Raw genomic sequence first — 27,010 nt, 5'->3', positions numbered from 1 at the left:
TTTAATAAATCAAAACTCAGCAAATTGCCATATTTTATGCAAAAAGTACATTAATTATGATGCATTAAGTGCCCCTGGGATGAAGGTAGTACTAGATAAAGTCACCTAGTGGAAACAGACAGCATAACACATAGAGACACATATAGTAATCTGTAAGTGATGGTTATATCTCACTGTGGTATAGGAATCATGAATCGACTGATACAAATGACAATAAAAGCAATATAACTATACAAATATGCATAGCATGAATTCATTTTGCATAACACAAGTGATAAATTACTGGAGCTCTATATCTTTAAACACTGCACATCAAAGCTATAGCAGTATAAGATCATGCTAAGTTTTGCATTTAATGTTGGAATGTCTGAAAAACTTCATATGTACATGGATATTTACATGCATGTTCTATTAGAGTATACCTGTCTGCTCTATTAGAGTATATACCTGACTGCTCTATTAGAGTAGCTATATCGATCTTTTTAATAAGTTTTGAAGAGGGCTCATGTTACCTCTGTAAATCCTTCCCTGAGAGATGAATGTAAGTTTTATCAATTCTTGTGCTGTGCCATTACACTGTATTGCTCACTCATTTTGTCCTGCCACACTAAATGGTGTGTTAAGATCCTGCTTGCAGAAGTCTAAATTTTACAGGGGGGTTCCTGAACCCCCCGGAACCCCCCCTCCCTACGCCCCTGACAAGAAGGCATCTCCAATTGTGTTCTATTTATTTATTTTATTTTAACTGCTTTTTAATGCAGGCAAGGCCTGCATTAATGGTCTGTGGGCAACTGGTGTCCACAGCCAGAAAAAGTGTATGTACAACTTACATTTACAATTGAATGTATAAAATTACAATCAAATTAAGTTAGCTGGCTAAGGTTATTACATACATTTACATTTGGTATATAGTTGAACTATCCTATAATTTTAAAACTTACATGTGTATTTAATAATAAACTAACTTATATAGCTAAGTACTTATTTTAAGAGAGAGCAAGAAAAAAAAAAAAAAGATTAATTACTGCTGAAGTTTGGTGGGCGAGGAGACTTGGAGCAGGTACTACAAGGGCAAACAAAGTGCATACTATGGGGATTGTCAGAGTTAAAATTGTTCTAGCATGGTTTGATATCCTTCAGTGGGCTAGCATCACCTTTATCAAAGATCGTAAACAGAATGTGTAGATAATGGAAAATGAACTAATACCACTTACGATGGGGATGATAGACCTTCATGCTATGTTCATCCAGCAGATATTTGAAATTATATTGTAAGGATGTTGTGGATGGAGCTGTAAAGAAGTTATGCTGTGGTCCATCACGCCCTGGGCAATATCTGGAAGTGTCTGAACAAGATGAATCATTAGAGCTAGATAGTTTGGTGAGACTTAAATCTAAACATTCTTGCCATCTACTATGGTTTACTGCCACAAATGCCACGTGCACGCTGTTGTCCTTTTTAAACAGGACGATGTCTAGAAAGCTTGTTTGCTATGCATTATGGGGGTTATTGGAACTCCATCATCAAGCAGTTTCACAACTGTACGGTGCAGCTAAACGCAAGGCAGAAGCAGTGTCACCGTGACTAAATCTTTTTGAAATGGTTGCCATTTTATTAACTTTGTTGCAATATTAATATGGCCCCTGAAACTAGCCGGCAAAGTGAAGAGGTGTGTAATTATCTACAGTGGTAACACAGTCATGCTACCTTGATCCAAAGGTATCGAAACTTGCTTTAAACTTCCATGTTCAGCGGCATCATGAAGTGGGATATGTGAATACTTGTCTGACTTATTAATGAATAAAGTATTTGGAACCTCAAGAACGAGAGCCAACAAATTTGCACCATTTGTAGTAGCTGCTAGGTGGATAATAGTCTTTCCTTTCTTAGTTGATGCAGTAATGTCAATACATATGTAGATATAGTGTGTTGAGGGATTCTTCTGTTGTGTCAAAATAAACTTACTGCCAGATTCAGTGGTATATAACCTTCATCATCAGGATCAGCAATTATTTTAAATATGTGTGGGTGATTCAGGATCAAATTGTTGGTATCAATTTTACGATATTTGACAGCGACATGAAATACATTTTCGACCCTTAATATTTCTTGATACAAGCGTCGGCTTTTGTAATTGATGTCTTGATTACCTTACCATCTCCTCCACTAATAATGGCTATATGAAGTGGAGTGTTCCATTGCCATCACCTTTGTTGACATCACTTCCATTGTCAAGAAGAAACTTAATAGCCTCTGCACAACCAAACCTGGCTGCTTCATGTAAAGGTTAGGTAATCCTAAGGCTGCAGCACAAATTGCTGTCAGACCTTCAGTGCTGGTCACTGTAAAGCATTAATTAAAACAAAAAATAGCAATAAAGCTGTCTGCTCATCATCATCGTCAGCATTAATGTCACATCCTTTACTTACCACAAATTCAATGATCCCTGCTCTGTTTTTTAACTGCATGACAAAGGAAAGTGAAACTACGCTGACTCTTGTTGTGCAGTTTTGTATAGTCTTCCTCGGATTGCTAGTTTTTCCACTGTAGGTTGTGTTACGCTTCTTTTAAAGGCATTTGTAACTTCTGGTAGAGGATTACAACATGATCCCTCTCCTATTTCAAGAATTTGTTGATTTCATCCATGATACACTGCAGTAACAAATCAAAAGTGCAATCTATACACAGTATATTGATGCCAATAATACATTTTAATATAGCTGCTGCATACACAAAGTTTCATAATATGTGACCGAATTTGACAAAACCAGACTTCCACACACATCCAATTCTTTGCCTTTAACCTACTGTAACTTGATCACCCAACATGCTATTGCCCTGGAATTTTCACACGTTCTTTTCATACAATTATGAAATAGCAGGTCCAAATATGAAACTGATTGTATACATCTACATTGAGTTATGTTCCTTCAAAGTCATTAAATTGGATGTGTGTGGAAGCCTGGTTTTGTCAAATCCGGTCACATATACACTACCAACATATTCCAAAGTAAATAAGAAATCATAATTTTGAGGTAAAGTGCTGGAAGGAATTTTACATTTGTGTAGGAAGCATGATTCCTACATGTGTAGAACTTTATTGAGAAGTTTGCAGAATTTTGTTGGAAATATTCCTACGCTGTTGAATTTTGTAAGAAAGATTCCTACACATGGCACAAAGTGTAAGACATATTATTGTGGTGTAGGAATCATTCCTAAAAGTAAGTGTAGGAATTGTTCTTACAAATGTAAGAATAATTCCTACACAATAAGTCATGTGTAGGAATCTTTGTTACAAAATTCAACAGTGTGGGAATATTTCCTACAAAATTTCTTAATGTTGCAGGAACCATGCTTCTTACACAAGGGTAAAATTTGGTACATCACAGAAAATTTGAGGAAAAACTTTCCACATCTTACAGTTTTGGCTTCTTATTTAGTTTGGAACATGTTTACCGATTGACCTGTTTATGCTAGCTTCAGGCATTGATACTTATTACACAGCTCATAACTACAGTGAAAAACAAACTGTGTTGTACTAAATGATTGTATTGTGGTGAAGAAGTATAATGGTGTATTTCATGTTGTGGATCAAATGTACCGCTTTCCTGTAATACAGGAAACATTAATTTTATGGATATTCAAGTAAAGCCCCTTACATTAAATTGCATTGTATCTGTTTGGCAGGACTTTATGCATACCATACATATATGGGTCATTCCATGTCAAATCGACAAGGAATATAGGGTCACTCCTCAGAATGTTGATGAAAATTAGTATGTTTGTAGTACCTGTGATCCTTATCACTCATGCAAAATTTTTAGCTCCAAGTATCCCATAGTTACTGATATATGACCATTGAATATTTCATGAAAAATTGGTCCATCTCTAGTCACAAAATCGACTGTAACTTTGCACTGTGTAAATATTTTTAAACACACTTTTCACTGATGGAAGACTGTCAATCGACTTTAATTGGATATCTACATAATTATGATTCAAAAGTACTTTATTGAAAAGTTTAATCCTTTATTTTTCTGCTGCTTGAAATTCTTTTGAATTCTTTTTGTGAATAACGTATTGGGCCATGATCTATGTTTGATAAAAAAGTTGTGGTGGGACCACAATGGGCTCAAGAGATCTAACAAATTATGCTGTGGTATGCAGTGGAAATTTGTAGTCTATTACTGCTGTTTGGGAGTGTACACTCCAATAACCACTTGCAACAAGGCCATGCCAAGTTTGTCTTACACAGTGAAAATGTCTAGCTACATGCAGTGCAACCTGCATTAGTGACCACCTGTATTGAAATACCACCCATGTACTGCAGTTAATATGTACTTCTTTAATTGGATATTAATGTATAGCAGCATCAGCAGCAGATCCCCAAAATGATCTTTATTAGGCAGATTGACTTTAAATTACAGATCTGACTATCATGTGTCCATAAACATGTCATGTGAATGTTGTACCATCTCTTCAGAAATATCTTCTTTATTAAGTTAAATCCCACTGTAGTGGACTTAGCCCAATTCAAGTTGTGTATTTCGCTGCACACGTAGGTACGTACAACAGATCTCCTTGAAAGGGATACCTGGACACCTTGATAACCAGGATGCCTAGCTGCTTACACTCCAACTCTAGTCATGCACATACATTTGGACCAAGCTATTTCTGAGGCTTCTGTAATATGAACACTTAATTACGGTCATAGGAATGGAGGGGCTTTACCGTATTCATGCATTACTTGTACCTCAATGTATTAAATTACTTTACATTTATGACCACTCTAAAGGTCAAATTATAAATTCATGCGCACACTCACATAGGAGGCAAACATGGTGACCACATTTTCATGTGTATTTAACATTGCCTGTACTGGTCTTCAAAGCGTGAATACAAAATATTTCAAAAAATTATTTAGTAATTGCAGCACTATAAGTCACACATTGAAGTGCAAGCAAGTGTTCATAATAAGCTGGGCTCTTTGTCTATTATAATCATTCAATATTAATGTGACAGCAAACACTTATATACACGCAAAAGCACACACATCAAAATATAATAAAAAATATTGATTCGTGCTCAATACAATTGCAACATAAAAAATACAAACATTATAAATAAAGCATATACATACAGCTAGTAAACTTTACCACCATAAAAATAGATCCGGGTCCTGCAATGGTTCAATGTTGAACATGTGGTACTCCAGAAGTAACCTATGCTGTATACGAAACCGTGTCATTGTAAAGTCATCTGTATCTGCAAGGCGACAGTTGTATAATTTCTTGTAAGTTATTTGGAAAGTTGATATATCAAATGAATGTAGATCAATTAACAAATCTATTAACTTAGGTGAGTTTTCTATGAGTATTCCAACACCTCTTTCGGTAATTCTTGCTACTAGTAGATAAACATGGATCAGTCCACCATGAGCTGAGACTGATTCCATAAATTCGTCAGAAACAATGGTGTGAACTGAAACAATCGACAATTGCTCCAAACAATTGTAGCATGTTGATGATAGTGAAATACCAGTTGGCTGGAATGGTGATTGTTGGTAAAAAGGTTTGGGGTCTAATACAAGACTTTTCAGCTTTTTACAGCTGGTAGCAATAACCTGGACAACACTGGAATGGTAGGAATCGTGATGAAACAACTTGCAATACAGAAGGGATGAAAAATGGGAGAGACATAATAAATCTTCACTGGATGAATTTTTACATACCTCACAGATGTTGGTGTTGATTTCTATTGCTTGCAACGTTTCATACAAGTTGGCCATTTCCGGCTGGTTATCAATAACAGCTGGTGTAATTAGACAACACTCTATTGATAGATGAGTCAACTTCATGCCACTTAAGATTTCCCAAAATGCCATTAGGTCCAATGACACGGCATGAGTGTTTCGCAAATTCAGTCCTTTAAGATTATGACAGTTGTTAGCAACAGCACAAAGACCGCTCATGTTATGTACGGATAAATCATAATAGCTTAAGTCAAGTCTTTGAAGATTGGGGATCAGAAATGATAATTGTTCAAGGTCTTTATCTAGTACACTCTTCATATCATTTACAGACACAAGAACATAGTCTGTCGAAACATCATTCGTGAGCCTGATCACTCCATGTTGATCAACTTGACAGCGATGAGCAGCATCGTGACAAGATATTACGTTTTCGTCAACTGAAGAACTGACTACAACGCACTTACAGCTAAGATCATTGCAACTACAGTGATTTAGTTTTAAACTGTAGTACCCCTGACCTAATATACTATAACAGTCCGGCTTCCGAAGAGCATCACAACATATCAATCTGTTTACTTTTACCAATGGAGTCAAACTAAATTGTATATGAAAATCTGGCAGAGTAGGGAAAAGGTTGAATGGCACTCTGCAACCACTGTATATCTTGAAATGAGCAATGTATCCATTCGGTGGCCTGTACTGGTCTCATATAGAATGGCGAGACCACCACTTTAATACCTCTACATATTTGCCCCGCTTAACTGAATGAAACAATCTTCTTTTCTGCACGACGTTCACATATCGTGGCCTATATCCTACCAAGATATAACTCTGTATCCAAGTTTGATAAACATATAATGATAGCGGGACTTTGCCTACATTGAGTGTAACTTCAGTCAGGTTTGAGCGTTTCAGTAACCTAGCAGGATAGTATGCACCACACCATGTAATTTCCAGTTTCTTTAACTGTTTAAGGTGTTGCAAAATCTTCTCTAATTTATCCTTATTCAATGGCACTTGTGTTAGCAGGGTGAGATTTATAACGTTTGTGCAAGTATTCAGCATCAAACCACAGTACAGGTTTGGTGGTAGCTGGTCATCATAATTGGTCAATGACAGCCGTCTAATATGAATTCCGAACACTTTCAATACTTTAATGACTGAGATTTTTTCACTTCTGCGATACACAAACTTTCTCCACAAAGATGGAACTTCGGTGAAAACGCGTAAGCTCTTCGAGACATATCTCAGTTTCACTACATCACGTGAACTAAAAAACGAAATGATGAAGACAAGCAACTCCGCGGGAAGATCCAATATATTGTACATCACTGTTGACTCAGCTAGCTATAGATAGCTAGAAGTGATCTCAGGTAATAAAGTCACAAAATATGTAGCTTACTGCTAGCAATACGATGGAACCGGCTTTCTGCCTCGCTCTCTGCACTCGATCCTGTAATCACGTACACTGTATTAGCTCAGTCGGCTCCACAAGCTAAACTGATCACTGCAACACTACTGCCTTCGAACGGCTACCACGAGTATATAAGCTAGCTGTCCTGTCCTACACTATGAAGCAGCTAGTTCATAAAGATTTTAGTTGTAACTGCATAGGCTTATATATATAGCTAATTGATTTACCTCCCATGCAAAACGATAGATCTTGCAAGAGAATCTGGTCATTTCTTGCAGTATTTTGCAGAAATCCTGCAAGAGCTTTCCAGGATCTTGCAGATCGGTCATTTTTTTGCAGGACTGCTGCAGTATCTTTCAGGATCATTTTTGCCGGCTGGGCTTGATTGCATTCTGCACTAGCATCGCGTAGCATCGGTAACTATATACCTGCAAGAAAATTTTATGCTAAAATAGCCAGACTGTGAAAAGGGGTGTGGCTCACATAAAAGCCTGTAAAGTTGATGTTTGCATGTGCTAGCTGCTTCTAAAAACCAGGCGTGAGTTATAAGCTCCTGCCAGTTCCACTATGAAGGGTTTCGTTACTTTCACATCGTTTGATGCCCCACGTAAAATTACGTAACAACATTGCGTTAGAGGCGCTTTAATAAAATAATTATTAAGCACTGACTGAGGACACGCTTTATCAAACCAGATACATAGAATCTAATGGGGAGAGGTAACAGCAGCCAGCTAGTGTTCTGTGACTAAGGGGTCTGCCAGAATAACAGAGGTAAGTAATGTATGCAGCAGTATGTATCACATCACCACCAAGATCACCGGCTTTAATATGCCAGGTTGTAATGTTTTATGCTGCAATACGGCTATTAATGCTATGAACAGAACTCTTAACACAGACATGGTAACAATTTCCTTCACTCCAGATATATTTCAACCTGCCTTGGTCAGTTATAGTAAGGGCAGAGGCTCAGATTGTCCCATGCAGCTGCAGTGGTGTTGATGGTTTTGCAGCAGTGTTCGTAGTTGAAGTATTCTTTACTAGAGGAATAGCGTAACTGTAGCTAATGGATAATACTGTAGCTTCTTTGCCAAGGGTCTGAAACTCACATAATCTTACAATTTCTGAAACAGTTTTTGTTACCTTCACATTGTTTGATGCACCTCCACATACCATTATGTAACAACACTACATTATAGGCACATTGATAAAGCACTGAGACACGTCAAACTCAATAGGTGACAGCAGCCAGTCTTGTGATGACTGAAGATGATGTGCGACTAATTGGTCTGCCAGGATAACAGAGGTATGTATGCATTATGTATCGCACCACCTCTGTTACCTTCCATTATCCTTGAGTGTACTGTTTTAAAAATGCTATGAACAGAATTCTTAGCACAAGCATGGTGATAATTTACTTCAGGGATATTTCAACCTACTGGTGACCATCTTTTAATAGGGACCTAGTGTATGTTTGTTTCACTGGGGTGTCACACAAGCACTCGCTATTGGATGGTCTGTGTCAAAGACAAAATTTACCTTAGCCTTTGGCTTACAGCTTTTAACCTGACTTGAATGCATCTTCCTGAAATTTTGTCTACTGTTTTAGGCTAAATTGTTAGGTTTTCATCCCTGGCAACATACAATGTGACCATTTAGCATTTTTAAAAGTTAGTATAACTAGCTATAGTAAACCAAGAAAGCTGCTGTCTGGGCCATGTGAGCCAGCTAGATATAAATCCGTATACCTTCATTGTTACTTTAAGTGTTGAAGCTATTTAGGTTTATTATATCCATTTACCAAACACACCAGTCCTGTGCTTTAAAATTTCTTAATACATCCTATCTATATAACCAGGGGAGTAGAACAAGACCACGTGAATGCGTAATAATGTTGCAGAAGTACTTAAAGTATTTCATGTGAACTGAATAGACCCTGTACAAAAAGTAGAGGAAGGGGCTTCATACATATTTTGTTCTATTTAGTTTGTTGCTTGCAATGGTGTGATTCATGATTAGAAAGATGCTGCTGTTATGGCAAGGACTAAAAGGGGGGCTAGTTGTGGCCAAAAAGCTAGTTGTAAATGACTTTTGGCTAGTTGCAAATGGTGATTGGGCTAGTTCTAAAATTTAGACAAAATAGCCAGGTTTACCACAGGAAAGTATACTTACGTATTGTACCTCTTAACTCTTTTACAATTTACCACAGGGATTTGACTAAAAGTCTAAAGATACATCTTGAGATAGCCATTTTCAAAAATTTTCTATTTCATGGTCTACTACTCTGATTAAAAATTACCTTACTAGTTTTAATTTCTTTCTTACAGTTCACTATAAACTGAAAATCAACACATTCATCAAATCAATGCTTTCAAGCACATAATTATATACATAGTTATTTTGTCCCTTCAGCTTGCTAATTATTTCCAGATCTCAATCATTCTGTAAAATCATTTCCAGGTTCAATCTTGGCACACTTATGTTTCAAAATTCTTGGGGAGTATGCCCAGACCCCTAGAAATCCCTCTTTACTGCCACTTTGTCTCATGACTTTCATGTCAACAGTAACAGTAGGCATCAATGATTACAATACAATCGTTGTTGTATGATCTATTACTTTCAACAGGTAGTATGACTATGGTTTAATAAAATATTTTTGTTAGTGCTTTGTAGTGCACGTGATCTTGTCTTACCCCTCTGATCTACAACTGTGAAAGATACATCATTGAAATCACAGTGAAATTGTTACAGAGCTTTGAAACATTTTAAGTTTTTCTATCTCGTAAGTTTTAATATTTATTTATAGGTAACTGTGAGTTTTAACACTTCTTCCCATCTCCCACTGTAGTGATATTTTGTGGTCTTGACTGTGGACTGTGAGTTTGACCACAATCACAGATTGAGATTGACTTAGTAAGTGATACGTGATACCCCTAGTGTTTTGTTTTATAAGCCTAGCACTACAATTAAACAAGTGATTCTGAAGTCACAGTCTAACCCCCTCCACCATACCGTATAAGTGGAAATATTGGCGAGTCAAATATTTGGCGATTCTAACTAAAACACCGATTGGTGTCATTTAAATTTGGCGGATCCGTCAAACATTTAGGTTGGCGAAATTTTAATTTGGCGGTTCCGTCCGCGTTTTTTACGAGATTTGTATTATAGCGTGCGTTAATTAGTATTCTGTCATGGATACACATGCTGTCGATTCCTGCGTTATTGGTTTCCAAGTGTATAGTGATAGATGGACCCCAGCCTTAGGAGAAATTCTCGTGTGTGAAATAGAGGACGGAAATGCCAGCGACTCGTACACGGTCGCGATTAAGAAGGGAAGTGAAATTATTGGGCACGTGCCGAGAAAGATTTCGGCAGCTTGTCACTTGTTCTTGGGGTTTGGTGGATGATTGAGCTGCATTATTACTGATGCACATCGTCGATATTCTTCTGACCTGCCACAAGGAGGATTAGAGATCCCGTGTAAACTCGTTTTTGAAAGCACCATGAGCAGCAATTTGGTACCCAAAGTGCGAAGATTAGTGTCGACATGTCCTCCAATCGAATTAAAATTAGCAAAAAAGGCACCAAAACGAAGTATAAAGGAAGCAGTGCCAGGTATTTCTCCTGATAAGAAAATACGAGTGGATGATGATGTGATTGATCTTGATTCCATCTCAACAAATGACAATCACCAGGAAGGAGTGCCATGGTTAAAGTGTGAACGTCAGCTTCTGAAAACTACAGACAAAGATATGATATTGAAAGGTTTAGTTTTAAAACATAGTGGGATTAAAATCTTAAACCTTGCTGTCAGAAACATACCGGTAATGTACTGATAGGCTGGGATTAAACTAGCTACTCTTAATACCATCATCCGTATGTAGTTGAATAATTACTATCATTGCTCTAATGTTTTTAATTTAATACTTAGTAGTAAACCTTTAAGTGTCGTAATGGCTAAATGATGCACTTATGTACAATTATCAATCCTTTCAGGGGCGAGGAGTCAAAGGGGGCTCTTGACCCCCCTCCAAAATTTTTTAGCATACCAAGATCGAGATACTCTAATAGAGCAGTCACTCCAATAAAGCAGTCACAGTATTAGAGTAGTGTGTAGTGAGCTATGTAAGGATTTTTATGTACTTTATCAGTGATACATGTGTAGTTTGTGAGGTGGGCAGCTATTGTCAGCAGGCTGTGACCTTATTTTTTTTTTGTTTTGTTTTTTTTGGTCTCACCTTACCAAACTAGACAATGTAGTGCCTCACAGTTCATTTTGACCCCCCCCCCCCCCCCCCCTTTCCATAAACCTGGATCCGCCCCTGCCTTTTGCTTACAAATACACTGTCTTTTTTAGCTATAGCCATCAGCTCTAGCAGCACCACAAGGCTAGGTCTAAATATTATTACTGTATGTACACAGTACACGAAACATAGTAAGGTAATACATGTTTTTTTTTTTCATGCAGGTGACTCTTTGACTGACAAACATATTTATTTTGCTCAGAAATTGCTTAGCAGGAAATTTAGAGTTAATGGGCTACAATCTACACTGACTCTAACCAAGTCCAAGAGGCTAACCACTAAGAGTGCATCTAATGCTCTACAGATACTCCACTGTAAAGGGTGTCATTGGATTGCTGCTTTCACAGTCAACACCTATCCCAAGCTTGCTGTTTATGATTCATTGTATTCTTCCATTGATGAAGCCACAGTTAAGATTCTAAAGCAAATGTTTGGGGCTAAAGTAGAGGTTGAAGTGAGAGATGGGCCAAAACAGGATGGTACATCTGATTGTGGGCTGTTTGCGATAGCAACTTGAACAGCTGGAGTTAGAGCCATTTCCTGTAGCTGATAATGATTAGATGACTATAGATGATTTGTTTCTAGTGATTAGAAAAGTTTAATTTACTGTACATATTGACATACTGTACAACTATAATCACTTAAAATGCTAGTTATTAGTATACAATTCAATTATAGTACTCTTTACTAGTAGTTCAAAACGATGATTTAAATGTCAATGATGTCATAAATACCAGATTTCCTAAAGCCGTTAATTGCAACTTCTGGTCTCCTTTCAAGTGCTTGCCACCCTGAAATAATCCAGTTTGCACTAGGGTTCTTGATGACTGAAAGGCTGACATCCACTTGAACTTGACTGACAGGAATCGTCTTGAGCTTTTGTCGAACTTCAATAGCATACCATTCCTGAAACTTTCTTTTCATGTGATCTTTCATAGGTTTGTTGATAGAAAGATCTACTGGTTGCAACTTATCAGTGCAATTTGGTGGCAATTGCACTGGTATAATTTAGTTCTGTCGTAGCAACGAAATGACTTCATCTGTAGTTTGCCCTCGAAACCCATCAAATATAGTGATAGCAGGGTGTGCTGGTGCTAGCTTTAAATCCTTCTCCTTTGTGACAAAAAAAGGTATTATGATCTTTCTAATGTACCTCTTGGTAGTCTCTTCGTTTGACCAACGGTTTTCACTATGCCAAATGTCCCATCCTTCTGGAAAAGTGACTGTTGGGTGACATTTCGTTGTTTTTCCTTTATACAATAGTTGAGGTTTAAGGTACTCACCACTTGCAGTCATAGCCAGTACAGCAATCAACTGCCTTTTGTCATCAGCGTTTGCAATAGGTACAACTTTTGTGCCCCGCTTCTCCATTGTCCAGTCACTTGTGGGAACAATTGACAGACCAGTTTGATCCCAGTTTATGATAAGTTCTTTGGGTACTTCATTCATCACAATCTCAGCTGCTATATCTGCAAGGAAAATTTCTTTTGATTCGTCAAATAATCTTGAAGGTAGTTTTCCAGAAGTAGTACATTTCCTTTTAACATAACCCATCCTGATGAGTAATGATCTGGCCCAGCTTTTAGTGATTTCAATTTGTTTGAGCTTAGACATATCCCTGGCTCCAACTATGCCCTCTGCCGCACTCATTACCACAAGAGTGTTGACAGATCCATTTACCTTTCTGAGGGACTCCACATACTCTTGTACTGCTGCATCTAATTCTTGACCCAACATTAATGGCCTTCCTCTGTCTTTAGTGGGCAACTTCTTAATGACAATTGGTTCAGTTTCAGGTGCTTGACCTTTCTTTTTTCTCTCTTTGATTTCCTCATTCAGTTTGTCAAAATACTCCACCTTCAGTCGCCTGCAAGTTGATTCATTGATGTTAACGCCCCACACTTTAGAGTAATGCTTTGCTGCTGTAGTAGGCCCATTATCTAAGGAATACTTTCCTAGTTCTGCGCGCTGTTCGTCGGTTTTTTTTTTTTTTCTCCCCGGGCTGGATGGACTGCCCTTGCCTACCACCCCCAGCACAAAGAAAGCACGTGCTGGACAACTGAATAAAAAGGACCAGATTACTAAAAGTTTAAAAGTCCCTGTGCTCATCAATGCGGCCCATCTCAGGAGAGGCATCAGAGGAGCAATGCGAGATGGACCTACTTCCACGTATGCACATTGTAGCTGACCGAAGTAGAGAAAAAGACAATGTGCATCGGATAAAAGCCAGAGTCTGACTGTAACTAGTAGAGCCGCGGCGAGATAGATGGTCAGCCAAACGACGGTAGAAAACTATTGCCTCCCTTCCCATACCTCCAGTGGTTGCAAACACAAGGGGAGTGAAGGAGGCCTGCTCAACCTCTCTGACACGGTCACCATACTCACGTTTCTTCTGTGCCTCGTGACGTCGATACAAAGAGGGGACACTCGTGTTGCAGTAGCTCGGTGCATTAGGATGAAACACCCTTACGTCAAAAAAGGCACTTTGCCGCTGCCCCCAGAATCCCCTAGCATGTATGTCTGCCCTAGCCTCATCCTGACGGTTGGCAGTCTTAGGTGCAATGATCTCCCCAGTAAGTGGCTGTAAAGGTGGCTCAAGGGCCACATCATGACATGTCTTGGAAAGCCACTCTGCAGTGATGTTTTGCAAAGCATTGTGGCGAACAAATGTGAGGCCTCCATGTCTACAAATCATAGCATGATCCGCAGAAAATGGGACCCCACAAACACAGTGACTGGGTATGTTCAGGAGCTTCCAGCCATATCTAAGATGCAAGGCATCCCAAAATTCTTGCTTCATCAGATGGAATCCCTGCTCTGCTAAAGGCAATGCTGTCAGCCAGGCAGAAGCACCCGGTTCACTGTTCAGGTCTATGGGATTGTGACGAAAGATTAGATTTGATCGTAGAAGCCCTCCCCTTCAAAGTAGAGCGACGATCCTGATGAATCTGAGCCTTGATAGAACTAACGTCGGGTAGAGGGGCTAGTAGATTCTGAGCAACAATCAAAGATCTCAGAGAGTGTGTGATTTTGATAGATGCAGTAAACTGAGAATCAGCAATGTCTACAGGATTGACAATACCCAAGCCACCTAGGCGGCAGGGTAGAGAGAGCACATCACGCTCCAAGGCAGAACAAGCACCATGGCCAGTGAGGGCAGGGATTAGCTTCAAACGGATGGCATCCTCTAGAGGCTGAAACAGGGGCCCGACATTGGGGATGGTCCTCATGATGTATACCCACCGGCCTATCATCCCATGAGTGAAAGCACAAAAAGCCGCATGAGGACGATTTGTAGCAATCTCAGCCAAAGCAAGCACTTCACTAGACCAAGAACAAACCTTCTTGGCCACAAACCCCTCTGCAAATTCTCGAGAGCCCAATGCAGCCCCAAGATGGCGCTGGCCCTGATCAGTAATCTGCATACCAGTGTCAGCAAAGATAGATTTTGCAATAGTTAACAAATGAGGCTTTACAATCAACACTGTCTTAGATGCATTAGAAAAATACCCGAAATTAGGTCCCAAAGAGGATAGTATCTGCCACCATTTATGCAAAAGTTTCAGTTTCCCCACCGCAGTGACATCACCACTGACTGTTCGTCGGTATACGAGTTATACTTTCCTCGAGGCACTTCTTTAGAAGCTGCTTCCAATGCTTTAGCCACGGCTCTGTCTGCACTTTCAATGTCTTTACTAGTTAATAGAGAACTCCCGATGGATTGCTCCTTTCGTTTGAAGAACTTAAACAGGGTTACCGCGGCCATCTTAGAAAGACTAACGTGCGAATAATTAAAACGGGACTCCCTATATTTGGCATCATTTTAATTTGGTGGTACGCTCTAATTTCGCCAAATCGCCAAATTAAAGTCACCACCAAAATTTCCACGTATACGGTACTCCAAATAACCCACACCCTGTTTGCCCATTGTAATCTATAACTTACATCTGGGTTTTGCACCACTAGCAACTGTAGCAGGCTATCTATCATTGTTACCAAACAACCAACAACATACTTAGTAACCATAGATACAAGACAATAACCATACGTAAGTCCAGGAGCACGACTACCTGAAAACTTACATTCATAAGTGAATAGAATATAATGAAAGACTAAATACAACAATGGAGAGTGAGGGCTAGCAACAAGAAATCAAAACGTAAAAATTTTGAACCATCCAGCACCAAGATGATTCAGGGAAAAACCCACCGGGTTTTACCCACATACGCATGTTACGCACATCAGTAATCACTGAGTTTCTTTCTGTAGCTATGTATGTGTTCACTTCTTCATTTTGATGACAGTAGTGACTTTCCGTGTAGAATTCTGCCGTTCTAATACAAATGTCATTTTGCAAAAGTTTTTTTTAGACATACTCTGAAAAATGAAATACAATAGTAATTGTTTTGTTTGTTTTTGTTAATGCAGGTAGCAATGATGTCATCGTCTAATTGTGGATCAGTCATGACTACTTGCACAGCAGGTGAAATTGACCAGTATCTCCTCATATTGTACATAGAACTCTATCATCAAGGGTGACTTTTTTTGCTGAAGAGCTGCAGCATTTGCAATAATGTGATGCTAGACTGTGGTGCCTTGCTCAATAACTTTTTGTTCCAAGTTTTATGTACATGCTGTAACTGATCATGTTATTGTTGTTTAAATATCACATCTTTTTATTTACAAATAACTAGCCCTTTGTTATCACATCTTTATAGTAGATCCAATATTACCGTAACTTCTTCTGTAACAGAACATTTACAGTATGTTACCTCTATTGCATTCAGATGGTAGCCCTAATAATTTATGAATGGAATGTGGCTTATTCGTAGTAATGCTTGACCTGCTAAAACACCCTGAAGCTTTTATTTCAAATGTCCTGTGTGGTCTGACAATTTCACTGTTTTATATGTACTAGGAAACACACCATTTGGTCTTCTTTTCTGAATTTGGAACCAAACCATTATTTCTTTATTTATTTATTATACTGGACAGTCTGTAATTATTGATGCATCCAGTGGGGGGAGGGGAATGCATAATCAATACAGACACTAACAATAATGTTCATGTAAGTTCAGACAGTTCAAGAGTCATTATCTACAACTTCATAATTATCATTTGTACACTCAGTCAGATTGTTATCACCAGGAACTTGTCGCTTCTCCAACAGAGGGGACATCACTTGTTCTAAGTACGATTTCACCATTAAGTATTATTCACAACCTTTCCGTAGTTGACTCTCCAACAAACCCCATACATATTCACTGTACACAGAATCACAACTGCACTACCTTTGATTTAAACCCCTGGGTTACCATTGGATCACTGAAGCCTATACGTACTTAATGTCCCTAGCAGTGCAAAACACGCTGTGCTGTACATGATACGAAAGCAATGGATTTTTAAACAACATTTCAGTCTAATAAACACAGTAGTTACAGTTGTACAGGAGCAGCTTTACATAGTAATAGCATGTATCAAGCCTTAGTGAAGGGGGAAAGGGTCCTGATGTAGGGAAAGAGAATAGTGCACGTGCTGAATTGTCGCTGTTCAATATAGTGCAGACCAGCTAAATAAATTACTTCACACTTGGACACGCTGACATGGTCCACATTCTGTGGGTATGCCTTACAATGACAGTGTACAGGACAAAGTTCTTGTAAACAATTTCAATTTAGTACATACTCTAACAGTATAGTTGGTATTTGAAGGCACACACATACATGTTGCTGTACCTTGATTTGTTTGCTACTGATTATGGAGGATGATTTGATGCCTACCAACTGAGGCGATTCACTTGGTTTGTCTTTTAACTCAGACTCTACTGATTGTGTGCAGTGTAACATCATTTTGCAGTAAATGTACTTGAAATTTAACTGTTAGACTGGAGTAATTCAATTATATCTAATCACGAGCAAGAGTTGAACTTGCACACGCTGGATAACAAATGGCAGAAATGATAACCCTCTTGAGTTTACTTAATATTGGGACAGTCTGTACTAATATATTGCAGGTCCCTATGGTGAATGGGTGAATCCCCCAATTCCCTGTATCTCACCAGTCCCAACATAAGCAGTCCATTGTGTTTATGTTATGAAGTAACAGCTGCTCGTGCCTAATTGTATAAAATAACAAAGGTTATCTGCACACACAACATGGGGCAGGATACAAAACCTTGCACGAGACTGTACTATCAGCAAAGATTGCAAATGTAATTTAATGCCTGTATTAACTAATTCAATGAAATATTAAAAATTAATTTAAGGTGTTTAAACAAGCAATACAGCTACTCAACCTATAAAGCACTGTGCATGACAATAAATTGATTTCAGTGGCTGCTTTGAGCTTCAGTAATGGTGGAGTAATATATAACAAACACTTGTAGAATGGCATGACCCACACACTATAGCTAACTGTCACAAATGAAAGGCAGACAGCGCTGCACAGATGATTAGGTATGCAGATATTTAACAAAGTTTTACAGATACAACAGGAAGTACGGACGAAAGAAAAATTTGAAGAATTCACAATATTATTAATCAGCTTTGACGAAATAAAATTTGACGAAAAGCAAAAAATAACAGGTCTAAACACTGACTTTTGAGGTGCTTATTGGACAAATTAACCAATTTGTCAAATTTTACTTTTGTAAAATTTTCCTGTTGTAAATTTACAGTTAATATTGTTTCAGAAATTGTACTATAGTATTATCCATTAGCTACGTAGTTATGCTCACAGGCAATTCTAAGGGGAAGGGGGCGATTCTGTAGGTCTAGCCCAACTACCAACACTGCAAAACCATCAACACCACTGCAACTGCATGGGACAATCTAAGCCTCTGCCCCTCTACTATAATTGACCAAGGAAAGTTGAAATATATCTGGACTAAAGGAATTATCACCATGTCTATGTTAAGAATTCTGTTCATAGCATTGTAGCATAAAACATTACAACCAGGCAAACAGTGGTGATCTTGGTGGTGATGTGATACATACTCATGCATACATAACTCACTTCTGTTATCCTGGCAGACCCCTTAGTAGCACGTCATCACAGGCCACTGGCTGCTGTCACCTCTCCCCAGAGTCGAGGTTTGATAAAGCGTGTCAGTGTGCTTAATAATCATTATTTTATAAAAGCGCCTATAGCGCAGTGTTGTTATGTAATTTTACGTAGGGAATCAAACGATGTGAAAGTAACGAAACCCGTTCCACTATACATTACGTAGGATACTTTGCTCCTCCAACACTTCCTACCACTTAACAGTTTGAATCAGCTGCAAAGTATTGTTACTCCTTGTGACAGCTGCCATTGATGTGTAGCTATGGCTTCAGCAGCTGTTAAAATGCACTAAGCTTATCATGTCAACCTAGGTTGTAAACTGAGATGGTAGTTTGGACACAATTATCTATGTAAGGAAGTATATAGTGTGTGCATAATGACACAACACAGGTATTATCGTGTTCCCAACCCGCCATGTGTCAATCATGTGTGACCATCGTTAAGTTGACATTAGAGATTACATAGTGTTCAGGTGTGTGTGTTTTCATACAGTGTGTAATATTAACAGTCACTGCATACTATTGCAGGCAAGTTGCAGTTATGTATTCTGTTAGATGTTGAGATATGGACAATTTCATCAAGGTTAGCAATCATTTAATTCTGGTCATGTGATCTTGTCAACCTCCTCAGGTGACAGATACAGTCCACACATTTTCCAGTCGGACAGGAATTTGCTATGCTACTATTACTGTGTAACAAATACGGCCATCTTTAAACTTATGCAACTATTATAATGTCATTTAGTATGTAACTAAGACTACTTTACAATAGCCAAACTACGTAATAGAGAAGAAACCAGTGTCTTCACACTACAAGACCCACAGTACCTTAAAATCATTTTAGCATTGCTCGTCCATAGAGAAATGGAAAAGTGTTGTAGTATTACATTCTTTCTAACAAGTTTGGTATAAATCACTTCTTTAACTGAACAGTCAACCCTGCTAGTGTGCTCAGCTTCTATGCAAACACTCAATTATAACATTAAAGAGAAAAATTGCTACATATACTATATTATATATGTATACTTTGGAATGATTTATGCAAAAAATTCTTTGAAGTTAAAAAATCAACTACCACATCATGCAATATTTGAAAGTTACAATTCTGATTCTAATTAATGTGTGTGTATTATCAGTGAAGCCTCTTATATAGGTATAGAATAGCATTGCTACATTTCGTTTTCAGTTGACTCAAAAAACGTGTCAGCAACACACTATGTATACACACAACCATAGATACTACACCCCCCGGTGGTTGTAGTATCTATGACACAACAGTGCTGATTCACAAGCCACTTGATCATCTGCTATATTTAAAGATATCAATCACTGTCAAATCTGATCTCTTGCCGTCATCATCCGTCACCATAGCAGCAGCTACCATGACAGCAAAATGTTTATCAAAATAACTGACTTTATTATTGCATGACATTAGTGTATACTCTGGAACCTTGTTCCAGTGTGACATGTAAGGCTGTATAATTGTGATGATCATACATACTCATGGTACAACACCCAATCCCCAGGGAGCTATTTTGTTTAGATTGAAGTATATCACATATTCATGTGCAATTATAAATGTCACATAGGATGGTCAGTAAGGGTTATTGGCACAGAATACTGCAAATGCAGTACCTATAGTCGGGGTTACAGTAAACAATTTATACTCTTGGTATAGCTATATACATGACCATAATGATTGCGGTATATGCCAAACATAATGGGACATTGCAGACTGTTACTGTTCAGTCACTAGAGAGGGACGAAGGTCAGTAGCAAGGATGGACTTTCCCAACATGCATGCTAGCTATATAGCCAGATTGCTGAATGATAACTAGTTATTATTGGCATGCATGGTTTATTATAGATATTATTTTGTTATTGAACATAATTATAATACTGCATACCGGTACCATTGAGGCACCAGCCTATTATTCTTGCATAATTTTGAGCGTAATAGGTGCCTTGCAGCATCAAGCATAATGTTAGCATAATAGGTAGATTTTGCCATACTGTAAACTCTTAGTGAAAAATGCACATCGTGGAAAAAGTTTGACATGACTATTCTATTTGTAAAGTCTTGATCTTGTGTAGCCATACCACTGCTTTCCTGTGTACTAAAAAGGAAAGAATATCAGGGGCTGATCTAGGATTTTTTGAAAGGGGGGGGGCTAAGCTGGACAGGGACATAGGTAACTAACCAGACAGTAGAAGATACCAAGCCTTCTCACAAGGTCCTAGTTGTAAGATTCATGTAGTGTCCACGGTCATATAGCTATCAGCTATTTGGAATAATGACTACATTAGTGTGCTTTGCACACTAGCATGCGAAGCATGCAACCTAGGGGGTTTGGGGGCATGCCTCCCCCAGGAAATTGTTGAAAATTATACCCTCTAAAGGTGAATCTGAGAGTATTTTTAGCAGTTTTTCAGTGAAAAATAATGGAATTTCAGTTTATTATAATTATATCATTCAAATTTTACTTTTACATTAAATCAAGACTGATTGCAATATGCACTGAGTATAGCTATCATGCATGCATGATGCTTTTCATTTGTAGCTACCAAGCATTTAGATATATAGCTAGGTATATGTCATAATGCATCAGCTCCTCTTAGCCATGCTCTAAGGCCACATAAACTTAATTGTTGGTTTCTCATCCCTGCCCGCATCGCCATTTTTCTTATAGTACAGTCAATATGTGAGTGAACCTTAAACTAATTGCAACAAAAGCAAACTCAATAGATTTTGTTTCCTTATTATGTCCTCATTGACAGAATAAAAGTCCTAAGGAATCCTCGTGGGGGAACAATGTGAAAATCACTGAAACATAAACCCACTTTTTTTTGCTTCTTAACGCTTTTATGGTTTCACAGTATTTATTGTTATATCTCAGCTAGGATGCTACCTGTATCAAAACTTAACATACCATTAAAAAGCTCTTGCAAAGACAAATCTTTTGGTACTAAAATTATCACTCTAGGATAATGTGTTAACAAGTTATTATCAAAATAATATAATTAATACAGGTGATATCAATCAAAGAGATTGCAGCAAATGTCAGTCTGTGTATAACTACTCAACAGGTTCATTATCATTATCATAAGATGTGTTTGTGCACCCAGTTCCCTTGCAGTTACCACAAGCGAGAGTACACTCAATGTTGTGTTTCTTGCATGAGCATCTTAATGTACTGCAGTCAGTCTGGCAGTTGCATCTAATCACCCGTAGCAGATGTTCAGGAGCAGGAGGTAGTGATGTTTGAAGTGGCACAAATCCCTCTTCACACTCCTGCCATCCCCAGTCTATGGGATTAAGTTCTGCAGCTGATCCTTTCCATTCTTGAACTTGAAGGTACACGCGAAGGCTGTGGTACTTTGCTGCTGCTGAAGTTGGTGGCAATGATTGTGGTTTTACATGGGATGTTTTTGAAGCTACTTTTTCACAGAATCGTTTATGTCAGAGGGAATCCAATGTGTCAGTTGACATTCCATTGTAGACTAGTACTAGAGCTTTCTCTCCTGCATCTATCACATCATGTGTGGAAGTTGAATTAGAATGGAACACCTTTGCCTGCTCACGGAACATACTGCTTGCTTTGAACTTGCTAAGGGATGTCCCCTTTCCAACCCCGTAGAGACGTGATGTTGTGTCACACCCAAGAATAGCATGGATGAAGAGGATGTTGTTGCAGATGTCTTGACCAAGCTTTTCTTTTGTGGCTCTGATATTCCAGACACGAAGCTTTTTTGTGTTTTTTTTTGGCTCAGGACGAAAGAAGAGGTCATGGGAATCAAGTCTTGCATGGTAGCAGAGCAGGACAATGAGGTCAGTGTCTTCACCAACTAGCACAGTGTTACTGGTAGTAGCTGATTGAACAGCCTTCTGAACAATCAAAAGATCAGCATCTCCAGGTGCATGGTAAGTTTTGCAGTTGTTCTTCTCCAGTTCTGCACTCAACAAAAAAATGAATTGCTGCTTATTCTTTTGGTTGGCCAAAAACTGGTCCTTCTTCATTGTAGTGGTCATGTTAGCAGCAACTGTCACAGTTGCACCAGCCTTTCCTTTGGATCGTCTCTGATGTGTCATATGTTTTGTATTAATATTTTCATAGCCATCAAATACAACTATGGCATCCATGTACTTTCTTGCTACATATTCTGTGTACTGGTGGCAGATGTCTCCATATGTAGAACCGCGAGACCATGGGATGCGTTGTAAAAGTGCTCCACCATCCAGGACATACTGAATGCCATCATCTGGGATATCTACTGGGACACTACTTTCACAAATCTTCCATATTGCATCAGCAACTGCTGGCTTGTCTGCTTCATGGAGCAAAAGAGAGGAATCAAAGAGAGCAGGTGGATAGCTGCACAACTCATGCTTGAAGGCTAACTCCAGATCATCTGATGATTGCATGACAGTAGTAAGTCTTTGAAAGAGAAGCAGTGGGTCAATCTGAATTCTATCCCCATCAATCTTGACAGAAGATGACTTCAAGCCAAGAGTGACTACCTGGTTTTTTTTCTGAAATGTATACTTAGCAGGTGTAGTCCCATTCATTTGTGTCAATATCATGTCCCCGACTGCTGCTGCTTCATCAACATTGACAGCGGGGTGGGCATGCACTCCAGTGGAAATGCTTCTCAGACTTGGGTCCATGCTAAATGGGTTCCTTTCTTGCAAATACTGGAGTACAGTTAATGTGTCTTTCCAGTCACGTGCTTGTCTTGCTGTTGTCATATCCTTATTCTGCTCCCCAGTGTTGTAGTTAACCCTGGTGAGATCCTGCATTGCCTGATTAACTTCTGCACAGGCAGGCCTTGACAGCAGCCACAATAGACGCTGATTTTCAGTCATTCCACGTCCACGTGTGAGACCTCCACTGGTCTTTAAGCTTCTCATCAAAACTTGCTCGATGACAAGGTCAGATGAAAGGCCTGCCCACAGACAGTTGCTTCTTCGGATCACATGTAATCCCTCACTGAAATGTTGCAGAACATTGGGATGTTGAGTCGGGAGGGTCGACATCTGCTGCAAATATAGCATGCCAGATTTAGTGTAGGAGTTGTGACCTGAAGCTGCCATGTATGGAAGCATAGCTTGGATGGACTGCAGATGTAACTCCCAGTTACCTGTACGCTCTGCTCTGATAAATTTGCGTAAAATGTCCATCATGCTCATGTACTGAATCCACAAAGCTGAAGTTCTGGAAGATTTCCTCATGGACTCTGCATTCTTCTTAAGACTATCCTTGATTTTTTCCAGAACACAGGAGGATTGTGCTTCTTCAGCACAAATATCTCCTGACATTAACTTATCATAAAAGGTGTGGGCTTCATCCAAGTATTGACTATTACCTACATCAGCAGATTCGGCAACGTCTGGATTGTTATCATCATTGCTCTCTGGTGTTTCAGGTTGGCATGGTAGAGGAGCATTGAGCACTCTTCTCAGTATCAGAGCATTGAGGGCTGCATCAACAATGAAGTGTGCACGTACAGCTCGTGCAATAGCCTTGCCACTCAGCATGTGAACAACTGCATTGGGTGCATAGATTGACTCAAGCATTTCTTGCAGTCCAGATGAATCCATTAAATGTCCAATACATCCCAGAAAGTTCATCTCAGTGTGGAAACCACCAAGACACAAAACAATTTCTCTTAGATCACTTCCCTCAGGTTCAGATTCAACAATCATGGTAGCTTTCCACCACAGTGGCTGGTCAAATGTTAGGATTGGGGTAACACCATGCCTTCGTGCATGATTACTGATGAACATGAGGGTGGAGTAAATGCATGTGCTGTCACTGGGATTCATGTCTATTATGGGCAAGAACATAATAGATGCCCTACCTGGGTGGTGACCCTGATGTACAAACTGCATCATTCCTGACCATGCAGGTCTGGGAGCTCCAAACATGACAGATGTTTTCCATAGGACATCAAGATTTTCATAGCAGTCCTGAGTCTTTAGATCTACTAGCTTTTGGTAGGTCACAGCTGACATCCCACAACTTTCTTCCTTATGAAAGCGAATCTGGCATGATATTTCATGCATCCACAACAGAACATTCAAGCTCAATAAGGTGTTACCACAGTAGTTAACGTTGCAAAACATGTACAAAAAGTAGGCAAACTCAAGATACAATGTATATGATTATAACTTGTTAACACATTATCCTAGAGTGATAATTTTAGTACCAAAAGATTTGTCTTTGCAAGAGCTTTATAATGGTATATTAAGTTTTGATACAGGTAACATCCTAGCTGAGATATAACAATAAATACTGTGAAACCATAAAAGCGTTAAGAAGCAAAAAAAAAAGTGGGTTTCTATTTCAATGATTTTCACATTGTTCCCCCAGGAGGATTCCTTAGGACTTTTTTTCTGTCAATGAGGACATAATAAGGAAACAAAATCTGTTGAGTTTGCTTTTGTTGCAATTAGTTTAAGGTTGACCCAATATTCCTGTTAAAATGCCTGTACTATTACCTCATCAAGAATTTTTTGCACCACTGGTGGCTAAGGGAGGCCAATTGGCACCTTCTATAGTTGGTACCTTGCTAGAACAGTATAAGAAAATTGCATTTTGAGTCATTTTAGCTACCTAATTCAGCTATCTAGTTAGTAAAAAATCTGCCCTCCCACACTGCTATTCTGAATATAGGACGGTGCGAAACTAATAATTAAGTTTATGTGGCCTCTAATCAGCTAATTCTGTGAGGTAGAAACATGTATAGCTAAGTAGAGTGGTGTTGAACGTCATGAATTATTAGTATGCATGCTCCTTAGCCTAGTGACTCAAAACATTGTTAACCTTAACACCAATAAAGTGTACTGAAAAGCAGAATGCAGTGAAGGGTACTAGTAGCAATTAGCTAGTCCACTGGCAATCCTTAGAAAAGTGCAACTTAATTTTGCACTTTTCTGAGGATTGCCAGTTTTCTGAATTTGTTGTTGTGATAGTCTAATTGTTATATCTGCTGGGTTATGAAGACTGAACTATAGGCTAGCTACAAATGCTAGCTCCATAACCTGCAGCATGGGGTCATATCAGAAGGTAATTGATACAAATTTTACATTCAAAGACAAAAGTAGGTGAATATGCTATAGCTGCCTTATGAGACTGCAAATTACCAAAAGACAATAGTACAGTTTGCTAAATGGCTGAGTTGGTATAGACTATAGCTGGCTACATATTATACTGAAGCTGATAAATCTAACTAGTTAAACCAACTAACACTTTTTGAATCATATAATATAAAAACCACACTAACCACCTCTTATAGCCATAGCGGAAAACACTGCTAATTATCTGAATAGAACAAAACCCACAATTAAAACTTTTGCAACTGGAGATGCAACCCACAATCAAAACTTGTTTTTGAAGGGCTCTTGAGGAAAGGGAAGGTATATTCTCCTAGAACAGAGTTGAACAATAGGTATAGTTACATAGACATTATTTGTGTTGGTAGTGATGCATGGTCCCTGAAATAAGTCTGCTTTTGATACTCATGTCAAGGGACCTTGACAAACAAGTGTAATACTAATTCTATTGGCTAATCGCTTGATGTATTTCAAAATAATACATCAAGGTGCTATTGAGAGTATTATACTGTAACACATTCACTTGTTGGATTAAAAGCATAATAGGTTGGTGCCTAGTACCATTATTATACTATTATAGTGATATTAAAAAATCAACCGTCAACTTTCCAATTCACAAAAGATATTAATAATTCCTAAGATCATTTTGGGCTTTCAGTAAGTGTCACTTCTTACCTGCCAATGTATTAGGTTGTATTGCAGCAGTTCCACTGCTTGTAAATTTCTGAGCATAAATAACTACAATGCAAAGTCACTCACAGTGACTTACTTACAGATAAGCAGTACTTCAACTCATAGTGTATAATACATGCAGAAGGAAAAAGTGACACTTTCACCCAGTTGCTGAAGATCTAATAGAGCTAGCTGTACCTATAGCCTTGCCAGCATGACTTTGACCTCATGTATTCAACTATATAATCTGCAATAGGTAATAAGCAGGATAGCCAAAGGTATAGATTTGGGTTGGGCCCATATTATGTGCTAGCTAGGAAGCTGGTAGGAGTTACAGGTGCAATTGTATAAATCAACTTCATTTGTGTTGGTTTTTAAAAGGGATTAGCTTTTTCCCTTACTTTCTCCATCTTTCCACTGTCCATATAGCTAGCTTAATCAAGTTATAGAATTAGAGATTCCCTGCTAAAGTTGTGCCATAATATCATACCTATTCAGATCACACAGGCATTTTATGCAATTTTGAATGTGTTGGTGTTATTCAGTAGTGTCAAGTCATCCATATAGCTCCACGTGTGACTCACAATGGAGCAAAGACTGTCACTGTGAGGTCAAGTTAGATATAAGAAGCTAGCATCTTGTTGTCATGGTAACTGCTATCATGGTGATGATTATATGACTGGTAACCCACTAAA

At 38.6% G+C, this 27,010-nt stretch overlaps 1 long non-coding RNA gene and 1 pseudogene across 6 annotated transcripts; one reads left to right on the top strand and one right to left on the bottom strand.

Annotated features, from left to right (window-relative positions):
* Positions 1–7,738: 7,738 nt before the first annotated feature.
* Positions 7,739–16,158, top strand: LOC136264463 (uncharacterized). 6 transcript variants are annotated; one of them, XR_010705136.1, is made up of 5 exons: positions 7,739–7,938; positions 8,364–8,470; positions 9,828–9,946; positions 10,013–10,077; positions 15,897–16,158. It is a non-coding gene; the product is annotated as an uncharacterized lncRNA (long non-coding RNA). The 6 variants fall into 6 exon arrangements; XR_010705138.1 differs by lacking the exon at positions 15,897–16,158 and adding an exon at positions 11,633–12,553; XR_010705135.1 differs by having other exon boundaries at positions 9,828–10,077.
* Positions 16,159–21,588: 5,430 nt separating this feature from the next.
* LOC136263881 (uncharacterized) lies at positions 21,589–23,460 on the bottom strand (annotated as a pseudogene).
* Positions 23,461–27,010: the final 3,550 nt, after the last annotated feature.

Source organism: Dysidea avara, chromosome 8 (assembly GCF_963678975.1).
Source record: "Dysidea avara chromosome 8, odDysAvar1.4, whole genome shotgun sequence".
NCBI classification, from domain to species: domain Eukaryota; kingdom Metazoa; phylum Porifera; class Demospongiae; order Dictyoceratida; family Dysideidae; genus Dysidea; species Dysidea avara.
This window is presented reverse-complemented; position numbering and strand designations above follow the sequence as displayed.